General features: G+C 32.9%; 1 long non-coding RNA gene across 3 annotated transcripts in view; it reads right to left on the reverse strand.

Moving 5' to 3' along the window:
* Positions 1–12,405, reverse strand: part of LOC116419778 — a 212,345-nt gene extending 199,940 nt beyond the window's left edge. For all 3 annotated transcript variants that reach the window (XR_004230079.1, XR_004230078.1, XR_004230080.1), the window contains exon 1: positions 12,186–12,405. This is a non-coding gene — a long non-coding RNA (uncharacterized LOC116419778). The remainder of the gene's footprint in view (positions 1–12,185) is intronic.
* Positions 12,406–15,803: the final 3,398 nt, after the last annotated feature.

Raw genomic sequence — 15,803 nt, forward strand, 5'->3', positions numbered from 1 at the left:
AAACTAATATCTGCACACTAGTGATGTGCAAATCAGATGTGCCTTTCTTACAAAGATACTTAAAGGTAGGACTTCACTTGCAGATTTCATCTGAATTTTAATGGAATCGAATGGATAGATACATTTACTTTTTGTCTTCTGAATCAGATATAGGATATGCTTGAAAAAATAGTGAAATATACAATATACTCTATCTAATTCTATCTACCTAGATAGAATAATCTATGATCTACCTGCTCTATTCTACTTATCTACTTTGTTCTTGTTCCTTTCCAACTTACATCTAAAACTCCAAACATTTTGTTTTTTCAATTTAATAATTTAAAATGAAGTTCCTATCCCATACTGGAGCAATTTTTTTTAATATGGTTGCCATAGTGTGTGTCTGGGGCAGGGAAGGAAATATAGCATTTAAAAACAAATGTCAAAAATATCAAAATATAATGAATAGACCCTTGGCAATAGCATTTGATCCAGATTCTGCATATCCCTGCATCAGCGTTTTCCACTATACTCTTAAATTTTTGTGTCTATTAAGAATGTTTTTATGTATCTATATTGTCCATATTGTCTCCCCCATGGAATACTATTCTTGAGATCAGAGACTTTAATTTTTATCTTTGCATCACTAGCACGTAGCAAAGTCTAAACCTTCAGGAAATGTCTATTGTTTATTTTGGAAGTTCTGCTAACTACCCTACATTTTTCAAATTTACTACCAAAACTTAACTCCACCTTTCTTAAGCTCAGTTGAATCCTGGCTTGACAGTACTACTCTGGAAGGTCTTTTATTTTTCTGAATTTCCAAATTTCCAGGGAACAAGACAAAGAAAGATCAGCACACTCTTCATTCTCTATTGCAGTTCCTAAATCAATGTTCTATTGCCACCATCAACATCTATTTAAAAATGGTGAGGATTTTAATTAGCAGGTAGGATGGTAGAAAGGGCATTACAAGAAGTGGCAATAATTTGGGTAATGACATGGAGGCAGGGATGTGTCTCATTAAAATATATTTTTGAGACAAATTGTATAGACACTTGAATGCTAAACTGAGAAACTGGTATTTTATTATAAACTAATGGAAAACCATTGACCTTCTAATGCCTTCCCCTTTCTTTCCTATAATGTTTACCAAACTACAGGATACTTTCAGATTTTCATCACTGATGTCAACACATGCCCTCATGGGTTGGAGAGGAAGCCCTTTCCCTCTTTTGTCCAGTCATTATCATTAATAACTTTAACATCTACATTATATTATCATCAGAGTGTGTACGCTCCTTAATTATAGAGGTCACAGTACTCTTTCACCTGAGTAGATAGTCTTAATGAAATGCAGAAGTTTGAGAAACTTCTGTATGTGGGCAACTTTCTGGTGATGAGTCTCTCTGAATGCAGTTGGGGTGACTCTCACTCAGCTTATATCATAGCTCCTTGCTTTATAGTTAAAATCTTTCCTAGATTGGTGAACCCTGAGAGAATATTATATATCCTTATTTATTTCATTATAATTTCTTTGTTGATGCAGAAAGACTTATCCTGATGATGATGATGACTCTAGCTATGTAGACATATGAAAGAGGTATACAAATCAAACATTTACTGATAATAAACCATAATTTCATGACCCTTTGTGCAGTTGTATGATCCTAAGAAGTTTTCTTCTACTTGACATCTGAGATCATTTTTTTTTCAGTGCTTGGTCTAAAATTTGTGTTTATATAATTGATCCTTATGGTTCCTATATATGGCATTATTTCCTTCTTGGGTAGATAAAGAGAAGTGAATTATCTAAAGTCATATACATTGGTAGTAGAGAGAACTTAAGTGTTCTTCATTAACAGTCTAGAATTTTTTTCTTCTGGAAAAAATTTCACTTTGCACAGAAAAAACAATTTAGAAAACTAAAACTCACCTCTTTCACATCAAATTCTAATATACCAAATGGAACCCACTACCATCACATTTCACAAAAATAAATTCATAAAAACTGTAGGTCTTAAATGTTTCTTCACCTTCACAAATATAAATTTATAGAAATTCAAGGTCTTAAATGTTCCTTCATCTTTTTTGTCCACATACTATTCAAAAATGGCATGGTTGATCTAGGGATAGAGTAGTGGACTTTGGAAGATTTTAATTAAAAGCCATCCTCAGATACTAGATGTGTGAGCCTGAACAAGTCACTTAATCTCATTCTTCATATGTAAAATGACATAATAAGAGCATCTGCTTTTATACAAGGATATAATGAGATAACATACATAAAATCCTTTGCAAAACTCAAATTGCTATTATTGGCTTTCATTTTAAAAATATTACTCTATTGCAACTTGTGCTCTCACACCACACACCAACTTCACAGACATAGAGACTAACCTAGCTTCTACAATCCTGGCCCTTTGACACCATTTATTGGACTTAGTCTTAATCTACTTTTTATAGTAAGCTTTATTTCAAAATACATGAAATATAGTTTTCAACATTTACCCTTGCAAAACCTACTCCTCATCTCCCCCCTTCTCTAAACAGCAAGTAATCTAATATAGGTTAAATATCTTAATCTACTTTAAATAAATTTAGGGCATAATTGATAGTTTCAGGAAAACTAGATCCATCCCACACAAATGGTCTGCCTTTCTCAGCACTCCTATACACTGCCAACTTTGGTTTTGTTTGTTTTTTTAAATATTATTTTACTTTTTCAAAACACAGTTACAAAGTCACAGGTTGGGATAACCAGCCAACAATTTACAACAGATCAGAGGAGCAGAAGGGAAAAGAAAAATAACTTGATTTTCCCCCAAGGATTATCAGAAGGAGAGAGGCTCTCCTGGCAATGTCTGCAGCTGATCTTGGGTTACCTTTTGAAGCTTTTTCTGCTGAAGTGATTTTTTAAAAGGAGATGAAAACTAAACACGGAGTGGACTTTGTCTAAACAGTCTTGTTTAGTCCCCATTTCTACAACAGTCATGTTGAAGTCAGGATCCTTCCAAATAGTCATCACTATAAGCTTAGTATTAAACCTGCCCCTTAGAACAAAATCACAGCATTCCTAGGTTCCATTCAGGATTAAGAATTTTAAAAGCAATGTTGCCAATTTAAGATTCAGTCTTAGAGGGACCAAAAATAAGCAGAGCCAGTACCCAGTTGGTTCAGGATAAGGCATAAGTACAAGGAGAACAAATGATTCTCACCAGGAGATAATATCCCCACCAAAGGGGTCTCAAGATAGTCTGTGGGAGTAGTAGTTCAAATTCTGATTTTAGAAGCAGAAGAGTGCATTATTATATGATCCAAAGCACTAGTCCCTGCTTCTGTAATTTATTATTTGGATAATAGGATGATTGAAAAATAATACTTTAAAGCCAAAATACAATATATTAAAAATATACCACATTTGGGGAAGCAGTCTTACAGCAAAATTTTTATCCTTGCATAGTCCTTGGTATAAAGAAATTACTTTTTCATTCATTCATGTATTCCTTATTTATTCCTCCCAAAGTAACATATATAATCACTTTTTGGTAAATTCACCTTTAAATAAATGCTTTATCAGTTTTTTTTTTTCTTTTTAATCCTCTCATTCTTGTATAGACCTAAATATTGACAGTAACATGTTATGTATCATGATGATAACATTTAAATGTCTAATTAAGTAGGAAAATTTTTCAAAGGAAACTAAGTCACTATAAAAGACAGAAATTTCTAATCACTTAGAGCAGCAAAATGGCAATAAAATGAGGGAGTTACTAATCATGCCAAAACTGAGAGTCCAAGTCCCACCACCGCTATTTATCTATGATAATATGATCTTCATGCAGAGAAAATCTATTCTGCAGTTTGAATCTGGTGCCCTGGGAAAAACCCCAGTAATCCTAGCTAAGACTCTTAGCTCAAGACAATAGCTGGAAGATTGTTGCAGTAATCCATGGTTGGACTCTTGAGCATCTGGATTAGGGTGAATATACGAATAGGAAATGATAGACAGTTCTGGCTTTTTGAAAGAATAGGCAATGAGACTGTGACTAACTGAATTTAGAATTGGGGGACAGAATAAAATAGTAAAAAGAGTGTTTAGTATTGAAATCGCAAGATCTTTACATTAATCCTATTTCTATAACTTGTACTTATGATATCAGGTAACTTTGGGTCTCAATTTCCTAATTTGTGAAATACTCTAGCTCTGATCACTGATGGAAACCAGCCAGGGCTTTGAGTCAAAGATGCTCAGGAATAAGAGCTTCCCAAAATCTACTAACAGTGATTCCCTTCTTTCCTTACAACCATCTTCAAGAAGAGCATCTTCCCCTTTTTCTCTAGAAAAGAGATCAGATTACACTTTGAATATACCAAAAAGTCATACACTTTTTAGTAGAATCACAAATACGAAACATCTTGATTCAAGTCATTGCAATGATCACTGCTCTCACAAAGGGTTGAGGTTTCTAGACTCATTTCTTGAAATTACATATTGATAATTTATACCACAATCTTAATTACTAGGTTAAAAATTAAATTAATGATTAATTTTAAAAGTCAAAATTTTATAGTTATTTCAGATTTATTATCTTTATATGAATATTTCCCCTGATACTTTTATCTCTCAATATTTCTTTATTATATTATATTAAAAGTTCCTCTTTTCTTGATCACTCTATTAGTCCCGCTGCCTTTTCTAAGGGGATTTCTACTTCCCTTTCCCTTTTTTGCTTTTATTCTTTTAATTTATTTGCCACAATTCAGTGTAATAAAAGGAAAATAATCTTATATAAACCTCTCACTCCACCAATTTCTGACAATTTCTTGGAAAGGTGGTAGAGAAATGCTTAAGGTAGTTCTTAAAAATCTTGAAGGCTAGAAAGTAAAGATAATAAGACATTAGGCCTATGGATCCAATAGGACTATTCAAAGTCATTGTATATTTAAATTATATTAATTCACCAAAGGATAATTTTTAAGGTTTTTGACAAGCATTTAAGTGACAAGTAGTCCACCCAAGAGTAGGAACTCATTAAAAAAAAAAAAAAAAAAAAAACCTAAAATAGGCCTATATATGGATAGTCTCTCTAAATGGGAAATTGCACTCTTCAAGGAAGAAGTTCCAAGAATTAAAGAAGATGTTCTCCATCAGATGGCAGTAACAATTCAGTGGAGAAAAAGCCTAGAGGTAGAGGACAATAGCTACAAGAAAACACCACAAAGAAGGCGTTGGACACTAGAAAGAATGTAGATATCTACTGGGCACCAGTGAGGCACAGTAGTTTGCCCAGAGATAGAAATAATGTAATCATAAGAGATGTTCTAAGTGACCCTTAACCCTAAACCTATGAATTGTCTGAGAAATAACTCCCTTTTTACTGACAGCATGAGAATCAGCAGTTCATTGGGTTCTTTTTGCTTGGGAAGCAAGAGAATATTTTTTTTTTTGTTATGTATAATATCTTGCTATTCCACTTAATTAAACGTCCTTTGTATTGAATTCCTGTATTACACAGCTTAGCCCAGTGAAATTCATTGAAAATAGAGACCCAGAGATTTTAATTTGAACAATGGCAGAAGTGTCAAACATGCAGACTACTGACAAGCCCACAATACACTCAAGTGGAGTCTGAACCCAATTCTAATGAAATTGGGAAATATTTAACAAAATAAATAAAAATACAATAAAACGTGGATAAAAATTCATTTTAAACTAAATCAACATGTAGTCGTCAGGTTGTACATTTGTGTTCTTATATACAGAATAGTGGCCTCTATTTTTATTTGAGTCGGTCACGATTGCCTTATAGGACAATGCTTTTAAGGAGTTGATTTGGGTAGGTCCCAGGCTGAAAATAATTCATACAGATTTCTAGTGTTTGCCTAGTTATATGTTTTACTCTGGCCTCTTTTGAAAAGGCATGAAAACAATGTAGAAACTAAAATCAAGGCTAGGGAGACTACAACCAATTAACTATCTTTTCTTCCTTCTTACTCTTTCTTCATAGTATAAAAAATAATCTCCACAGGGCAGGAAAGTATAAAGACCTATTAATTCCAGAACTCAAAAGAGACTCCTTATGAAATTTGGAAAATTATGATAAAGGACAGAGAATGACAATGTATAATTTCATTGCCTGATAATCTTCCTAAAGCAGCTTTATGGTCCTAGGGGTACTTTCCAGTTGCCAAAGTGATTTCTTAACGATAACTTTATAAGATAGGGAGTGCAAGTGTTAACATTTCCATTTTACCAATTAAAGAAGACTCAGGAGAAGTTAAATGACTTATCTATCTAGAGGCAGAGGAGTGTCCCACATATTTTCACTTAATATAATGTATAAATTTCCTCCCCTAAAGAAGACATATTCAGAGAATAATAGTTACATACAATAAGACAGAAGAAAAATAATATATAGAGGCAATATGACTGAATCCATCATCATAATCTAAAAATAACCAATTTTTGATTTGCCTTTAAAGTGTCATTTTAATTCATGACTTGCTATTTTGAAGTATTTGAAATATTTTAGATATATGACATTAAATGTTACTAATTTTGTCAGCATAATAATCTAAAAATAATCAATGTTTGATATATTTGTCTTTAAAACATCATTTTAATTCATGATTTAATTTTTGAAGTATTTGGAATATTTTAAATATACAGCATTAGATAATATTAATATTGTCAACACTATTGCCAAGAAGTGCACTTTGAAACTATTGAACAAATACAAAACAACCCTTTCAGTGAGGGACCTATAGAAACATTTATTCATTCTTAAAAGGTTACAGAATTCTTTTATCTGCTTTCATATAATGACTGGTCTGCAAAATAATCTACAATTTTCAGAGTAGCAACTAAGAGCTATATAAATGCATCAACATCTATGAAAAGACTAGTCAATAGAATTTTATAATCCAGCCAGAATATTTTGAAATACTACCTTTTATGGCTCGTGATTAGTAGATATTCTACCAAAGCAAGAAAGAATGTGGGTAGCAGCTTTCAAAATTGGTTAGCTGCAGACAAGAATATAGGTATCTGTAGACATTCTCAGCAAGATTTTGATATGTGTCACAGCAGGAACGTTATTTGTTTCTAATAAAGACTTTTTGTGGAAACACAAGCCTTAAAAGTCAACAGCCAAAAAAGGAGAAAAAAAGGAAAGAAAAAGAAAGTCAACAGCCCAAGATTTTGCATTTTTACAGACTGCTAGATTAAAGGAGATATTTATCTCAAAGCAAATTCAAAATAGGAAAAAATGTGTGAATTTAACATTTGATGGGATTTCTCTTGTGTGATGTGAGTTTTATGTAAATTAAAATTTTACCTACCTTCCCTTAATTAATAAAGACGAAATTTGGGGGCATTTAACATCTGTAATAGGTTAGGCATTGCGCAAACAAGCAAAATGTATACATCCAAGGAGTTTAAACAAGTTTTAAATGGTAAGAAATGATGACAATTTTCTCAAACTAATTAACTTACATATCAAATGGAACAATAACAAGATTTTTTAAAAGATTTTACAAACTTGAGGAAAATACTTTTTCCTAACCAATGATTACAAGCAAATTCATAGTATGAGCATAAGTTATTATGTTGTAATAAAGAACTGGAAACAAAACAAATGAGGAAGAGCTAAAAATGTTCATATACAAATATGATGTAATATTGTAGTTCCATAAGCAATGGTAAATATAAATGATTCAAAGAAATTGGGGAAGACTTGTGCTGCAGAATAAAATGAACAAAACCTGGAGAATAATTTATTCACTATCCACAACAATAATGCAAGGAAAATCAACACAAAAAAGTCCTTAGAACTCTGACCAAAGCAGCAAACATTCATGACTTGAAATGTCATTTCTTGAGAGAGTGGCAATAGACTAGAAATAAGAAATGAGACATATATTTTCAGAAATGGACAAGATATTGATTTGTTTGGCATTATTATACATATTAAAAATAACTTAATGCACTAAAATGGATTAGTGCTAGTGATAAACATGAAAAAAGAACAGATAATTTTTAAAAAACATAAAAGAAATGCAGAAGGAAAAACAGAAAAAAAAACAATTGAGTCACTACCTTTTAAAATGTAACATGTATATACACATATATTATAAACTTCTCTTTTATATGTGTGTGTATCTTTCCCCCTGTTCTATTTTGGGTTTTGAAATATATGTGTTTGCTGATTTTTAAATTCACAACAACAGCAAAAATAAACATCCAAAAAATTCTATTGTCATATATTCTGCTTTTTTGCTTTTGGTGTGGTAAACAAGCTTATAGCTTTGGGGAAATACAGAATGTAAGATACTAGAGATAGAAAAATTTTTTGAGACTGTCTAATTTAACTCCTCCATTTTATAGAAAAAGAAAATAAGGCTCCTAAATAAGTTGCTACTTAAAAGATCCCATTTATAGAATATTTTATTTTACTTTCGCAACATACTGTACCTATATTAATTTATTTGATCCTCACAATAACCCAATGAGTGAGGTGTTATTATTAAGCACATTTCACATATAAGGAAACAAAGTCAAAAACAGTTACTTCAATGCTTCTTAAACTCTGGGTCACAACCCTATGTGGGGTCATGTAACTTTATGTGAGGAGCTCAAGCAAAACGTGGCAACAATAAAAGATATCAACTATTCCTCTAAGCTTTAATTCTTTGTGTAAAAATAAAGAAGCACATACATCTCATTAGTATGCAAATTTGCTTTCACCTTTAATAAATGGTAGAAATTGTATGTATGCCAAAGAATTGTTTTAAAATAAATTTCTTTATGATTTATTATCAGTAAATGTTTGATTTATATACCTATTTTAAATATCTATATACCTAGGGTAGCATAACAATTTCTTGGGCAAAACATGGTTGAGTGGAAAAAGTTTAAGAAGCTCTGGTTTAGGTGACTTGTCTAAGATTAATTACTAATCTAAGGCATATAGTAAATATGTTTTTCTTTTATCTTTCTTTTTCTTTTTTTATTTTGGTAAAGCAATTGGGGTTGGTTGAATTGCCAGGCCACACAGCTAATTAAGTGTTAAGTTTCTGAGATCATATTTGTACTCAGGTGTTCCTGACTCCAGGGCTGGTCCTGTATCTACTGGACCATCTAGCAGCCCCCAGATAGTAACTATCTAAGGTATTATTCCAAACTATATCTTCCTAACTCCAATTCTAGTGCTCACATTGCCAACATGTCTTACCCCACCCTCTAATTTCCATTTTTTATCATACTGTCCTCTGTGATATCCTCATTTCAGGGGCTAATCATATCTCACCTTCACTCTTTGAATAGACTGATTTTCCTAAACCCTCCTATCCTCTCATGCTCTCTAATATATCCTTCATATAGCTGTCAAAATAATCTTTCTAAGCTATAAGTATGTCTGTGTCATTCCTTTAGTTGTTTCCTATTATATATAGGATAAAATGTAATTTCCTTCACATGTCCTAATTTATTATTTCATAAGTATGTCATAAGCTTTCCAATCTCCCTACTCCTTTTCATTTTCTACATTCTGGCAAAAAACGGATTAAACTAGTTATTTCTAAAATTCCATTTTTATTAGTCACACGATGAGAGAAACCCAGCTAACATATCAGGAACGTCCTCCATACAGATCTCACCTCTCAAGCACCTCTGCCAGGAAGCCTTCCTTGATCATCTCACCTAGTTTCCTATTCTGCAAATTTTACTTGAGTATCTTGTGTAATTTTCACACCTGTTCCCATGATTCCCCAGAGAGTTAAGAGTCTCAGATTGGGCAGCACCCCAAAGAACATCAGTATTCCCTCCAGTCCATCCCTAAGAGCCCGGTAACTGCTTCTGCTGGTGCTGCAGTCACAGCCACTAACAACACAGAAAATAAAGCTCTTATCATCAAAGTCCTTGGCATTTTAAAAGGTTCAACATTAAAAACTAATATGATTTTATCAGTGAAAATAATATTAGAGGAGATGTTTTCCCATCTGCTTTGCTGCTTTAGCATAAGCATCACTGGGATATTTCCTCTGACTTTCCACTGAAATCCTTTCTTCCTCCTTCTACTCCAAACTCCCAATTAGAATGTGTGTTCCTTAAGATCAGGAATTGAATTTTTTTAGAGACAAGGATAAAGTATTTGTCGTAGAGTCACAAAGATGATTCCTCAGATATTTATGAGTTGTATGACTGCAGGTAAGTAATTTAATATCACCACATCTATAAAAATGGGAATAATGATCTTATCTGCCGCCAAGGGAACTTATGAGGTTCAAATGAGATTTCATGAGATTTTATGGCAAAGTGACTTAAAGGAAGTTCTAATTTGAAATTATGGCTTCTATGTTTCCTATTTGCATTAAGTAACCTGAAAAAGTTGCCTAAATTATCTGTCTAACCTATATAAATTTTATTTTCTTATATGTAAAATGAATGTGTATTATTACAAAAACATCTTACAGGGTTATTGGGGGGAAATATAAGATAAAATAGGTACAATGCTTTGCAAACATTAATGCTAGCTATTGATATTATGATCCTCAGTGTTTAGCCTAGTACTTTGTACATATTGAGCATTAATAAATGCTTTTCTCCCCATTCAATAATTGGTCTAATGCTGTTTAATGTTTTTAGCAAAGACTTAAATAAAGCTCTAAATGGTATGTTTATCAAAGCTGCAGAACTAAGCACAAAGCTTCCAAGAATAGCTAAGACACTGGATAACTGAATCAGATTTCAAAAATATATTTACAAACCAGTGTTTAGGGTTGTTTCTAACAAGATCAAATTCAGAAACGACAAAAGTAAAATTTCACACTTGGGCACAAAAATCAAACTTTACAAATATGAGATATGGAATCTTGGATATATTACAATTATTCTGAGTTTTTGTTTGTTTGTTTTTTTGGGGTTTTTTTGCTGAGGCAATTGGGGTTAAGTGACTTGCCTAAGGTCACACAACTAGGAAATGTTAAGTGTCTGAGACCTGATTTGAACTTAGGTCCCTCCTGACTTCAGGGCTGGTGCTCTATCCACTGTGCCATCTAGCTGTCCTTTGAACTTTTCTAAAACGACAATATGTCAATGAGTCAGCAGCATGATGCTGAGAACAAAGAAGCTCTTGGCTTTGGCTGCCTTAAGAGAAAGTGCTTTTTCATTATTTTTTGTTTGCTTGTTTTGTACTTTTCCATCACATAAGACAAAATGATATCCTTTAAAGTAAACATTAATTGCCCTTGTATCTCATGAGTATGTTGTAAGCTGTCCAATTTCTCAGCTCTTTTTCACTTTCTCCATTCTGGCCATGTATACAATAGGTGGTTTGGAAATGTTTCTTAAATTGAATAATTTGAATATTTATAACAGAAAGAGTGTTTGGAAATGGCCATAGAAGGCTTGACTCCAATCTTAGCTATGTTGCTCATAAACTATTTGACCCTGGGCTGCAATTATCCCATTTGTAAAATTGAGGTCATACCTATTTTCTCTCATGAGGATATTGTAATGAAACAATGAATATCAAGGTACTATAAAAGTTAATCCACATGCCAGATATTATTTTGAAATGAAATCTCTTTATTAGATCATACCTGAAACCGGGAGGCAACAGGGCTCAGGCCAGGCTAGAAATCTAGACCATTCCTATTATGTTCAGACCAGATGTTCATTTTGTTCAAAAAAACCAAGACAGAGAGAAGAGCAGTAATGACATATGCTCCCCTATAATTGGTGTAGCCTTGGCTTTGAGCATAATTATAGTAGCCAAAAGGAGGGGATCCCTCCTGGGCAATCTCAGTCTTCCAAATACTATTTAGTCATCACCTCAGTGGCGAGTGGATGATAGACAATTCTACATGAACAGTGAATTCAAAAATGACCCTTATTCTGTGGTAAGAGATAGAAAATGTCTCCAACTACTCTGCTCCCTTCCCAATCATTAGCTTAGTAATTCTTCATACTTAGGCTAAGCTTCTTCTGGCTTTTAGGAGTATGACAGGCCATGTCACAAAATAGCAACTGAAAATTGCCTAGAAAGTGAGAAAAATTATGGTGTTGACAATTTTGTGGCAATACTGTTCAAAATATGATTTCAGTCTTGACAAAATGCAGCATTTTTCAACTGTTTGGTCACCCAAACCAGTGTCACTGTTCCCATCTTTTCCAAATTTTGAGGATTAACAAACATTACCTGATTAGCTGGTAGTTATCATTGGTTAGTAGGTGTATCAGGATAGTAGGTCTATTATTTCTCTTGAATAGTTTTTTCTAAGGAAATGGGGTAGCTATGTGAAGACATTGCTCATACAGACCCCTTCCCATTTTCCTCTTTTAGTTCTGTAAGTTATTCAGAGCCCAAATCAGTAGAGATAGAATCATAACTAGCATAAGTTAAATAGGGTTTTGCCACATGCTATCATCTTTGGAGAACAAATAGGGTTCTTCCCCATGGAAACAGAACTCTAAATACCTCATCTCATGGTTCTCCTCTGATTGGATATTGCCAACACAATGGAAACATTACTGTCCAAAAAAGAAATTGGAGATAGAGTCAAAGAAAATATAACTTATGAAGCCAGAGTTTTAGAACTGGATTATAAAAATATAACATTAAATGGTATTTATTTGGATTGATGGTAACAATTTGGAAAATACAAAAACAAAAATCAACTGATCCCATAGAACTAACAACAATTTATGTTCTAAATATAAGGTCATGTGAAATTCAAAAGATACCATCTTTTTTCTTGATCATGCTGTGATTATATCTTACAATCAAGGAAAATTTGAGAGATTTAAAGAAAGTGCAAATTCCTGTTAGAAGAGAAAGAAATTAAACTACCGTAAAAAATAGTCAAGAAAAGGAAAATATTGTTCTACTGTTAGGATCTCAAACAAGTGATGAGACATGCATTGGACTGATAGAAGAGATGCTCAGATTTTAGCTATGGAAGTAAACAGGTGACCTTATGGAATCACACCTCTGGAGACCTCATTGCCTTATCTGACTATAATAGGGTTTCAATAAATTAAAGTCTATAAGGTCTCTAATTTTTATGACATTACATTAAATGATATATAATGAAAGCTCTAAAAGGAAAAGAATAAATCCATAATCTTTAGAAAACAAATGTATTCTCATGTATAGAAGAATTAGCAGAAAGTTTAATTAGGGGGAAAAGACTTAGAATGTGGAGCACACAATATATTAAATATAGAATAAAAAAACTAATCTGAATAATATTGACAATGTCAAAGTGATATATAGGAGGTAGACCCATACTACCACCAAAAGGAAATTGACAAATAACAGAAGATTTCATCATAGAATTCCTTCAGAAACAGAAGTCAAATAAATATGGCTTATAATATGATCAAATCATGATTACTGAAGGACAACAAAACAGTCATTTGCAGCAGACTTCAAAGTATACCGACAACAGGAATACAAAAGAGAAGAGATATCTTTCTGAGTTGCAAAAAAATCATTTTAAAATTTTTCAGCTGCTTTTGTCTAAGCATATGGAAGAATATTGGTTGTGCCAAAATGATAAAAGAATCAATGCTAATGTTGCTATTTTATTTTTAATTGTTTTTATTATTATATCTTTTTATTTACAAAACATATGCATGGGTAATTTTTTCAACACTAACCCTTGCAAAACCTTCTGTTCCAAATTTCTCCCTCCTTCTCCCTACCCCCTCTTCTAGATGGCAGGCAGTCCAATACATGTTAAATATGTTAAATTATATGTTACATCCAATATATATACAATTATCTTGCTTCACAAGAAAAATTGGATCTAGAAAGAAAAAAAAATCTAAGAAGGAAAACAAAAATGCAAGCAAACAATAACAGAAAAAGTGGAAATGCTATGTTGTGGTCCACACTCAGTTCCCATAGACCTCTCTCTGGGTATGGATGGCTCTCTTCATTACAGGACAATTGGAACTAGTTTGAACCAATTCATTGCTGAAGAGAGCCAAAGCCATCAGAACTGATCATCATATAGTCTTGTTGTTGTGTATAATGTCTCCTGGTTCTGCTCATTTCACTCAGCATCAGTTCATGTAAGTCTCTCCAGGCCTTTATGAAATCATCCTGCTGGTCATTTCTTACAAAACAATAATATTCCGTAATATTCATATACCATAACTTATTCAGCCATTCTCCAATTGATGGGCACCCATTCAGTTTCCAGTTTCTGGCCACTATGAAAAGGGCTGCCACAAACATTTTTGCACTTTTGGGTCCCTTTTAATATTGCTATTTTAAATGAGAGAGAATATAGATTATAAGAAATTCCAGGCCAATGATACATTTTAGTGCTTACAGGATTTCATCAGGGTCTATTAAAACCCATTTTTCCCTTTTCATCTTGTTAGATCTTCTTCCAATGAGATCCCTAAGAATAAGAGATTTTTTTGTAAGTTTGCTATAATAAAAACTGGCATTAATATTATAGGCCCCACCTGATACACAAAGGGAAAGCAGCCTTCAATAACAGAATGGAAAACATCTGAATGTGGAACTTTAAAAATGTAGGATCTTTGGAGAAGGCAGTGAAACGCATTTATTCTGATTAGATTAACAAAAAGCACTTGTTCAAACCACAATGATCTTTCCCAGTTCGTGTAAAGATTTGGTGTGCCGGCCAACCTGCAGACATACACAAGCACATTTTATGTATACAAGATGATGCTCAGTGAGCAAAAGAATGAAAATGATGTGACAATTGAGGTAATGCTGCCTAGGAGGCCTCTTATTATATATGTAGTCTGTTAACTTGCTAATAGAAAAATCCATGTTCAATTCAAGGAAAGGGAATGGGGAAAATGAAAAGAGGACAAGGTTCTGCAAGTGGAGCACAGGCTTAGGAGATGCAATGGATATCATTTTGGAAAGGGCATGATTATTAAAAATGTATAAAAACTGCTCCAGAGAATTTAGAGCAAGAGTGAAATAAAACTTCCTAAGACATAAGACTGCAGCACCTAATACTTTCTAAATATCCCACCAGTTCATTTTATTTTCCAGTTTTATTTTCATTTTTCAACTTTTTTTTTTGCATTTTTTGTACCAATAGCTCTTACTGTATCACCTCAGCAAATACCACTTCCTAACAACTAATTAAGTCTGGTTACCTGAATATCTATAGAAAAAACATTTGTGAGCAATAGTATTGGGAAACTCAATTCCCCTAAACCCTGAGGGTAGAAGTGGGTAGCTTTCCTTTGGGAAACCAATCCACAAATGTGTAGGGAGATAATGGATAGGAGGAATTGAATGTAGGCACAAATGGGCACTATGTATACATGTGATAAATAATGGAATTTCTTTTGATTTAGTGGTTGGGGAAAATGATTTCATGGGTTTATAATATAGGAAATATTATTTTTATTTAAACACAAATCACCCAAGAATATGAAATGATGATAGATTTTTTAAAGTATCAATTTAAGTTTTTTACATATGTATGTGCATGTATATAAATATTATATATGTATATAAATCAATTAAAGTTATAAAAATGTAAGAACTTATTTGAGGCACTGAACATTTAAGTGGAGATGGGGGTTTCTCTAAAAGTGTGCATGCACACACAAAATTGTACTTTTCTCTTTATATGTCAAATCTTCAAAAGCTAGACTGCACCTAGCTTTTGGATTTAATTTTTCAGCTTTCATCTGGTTGCTTTGTATGTATAAGCATGGTCTTAGCCTTGGAGTGTTTCTGGAAAAAAATAATTCATCAGCCTAATTGATCAGTGATCACTCAGAAGTACTTTTTCAGTCAATTATCCTGCAG

Source organism: Sarcophilus harrisii, chromosome 6, assembly GCF_902635505.1.
Source record: "Sarcophilus harrisii chromosome 6, mSarHar1.11, whole genome shotgun sequence".
NCBI lineage: Eukaryota > Metazoa > Chordata > Mammalia > Dasyuromorphia > Dasyuridae > Sarcophilus > Sarcophilus harrisii.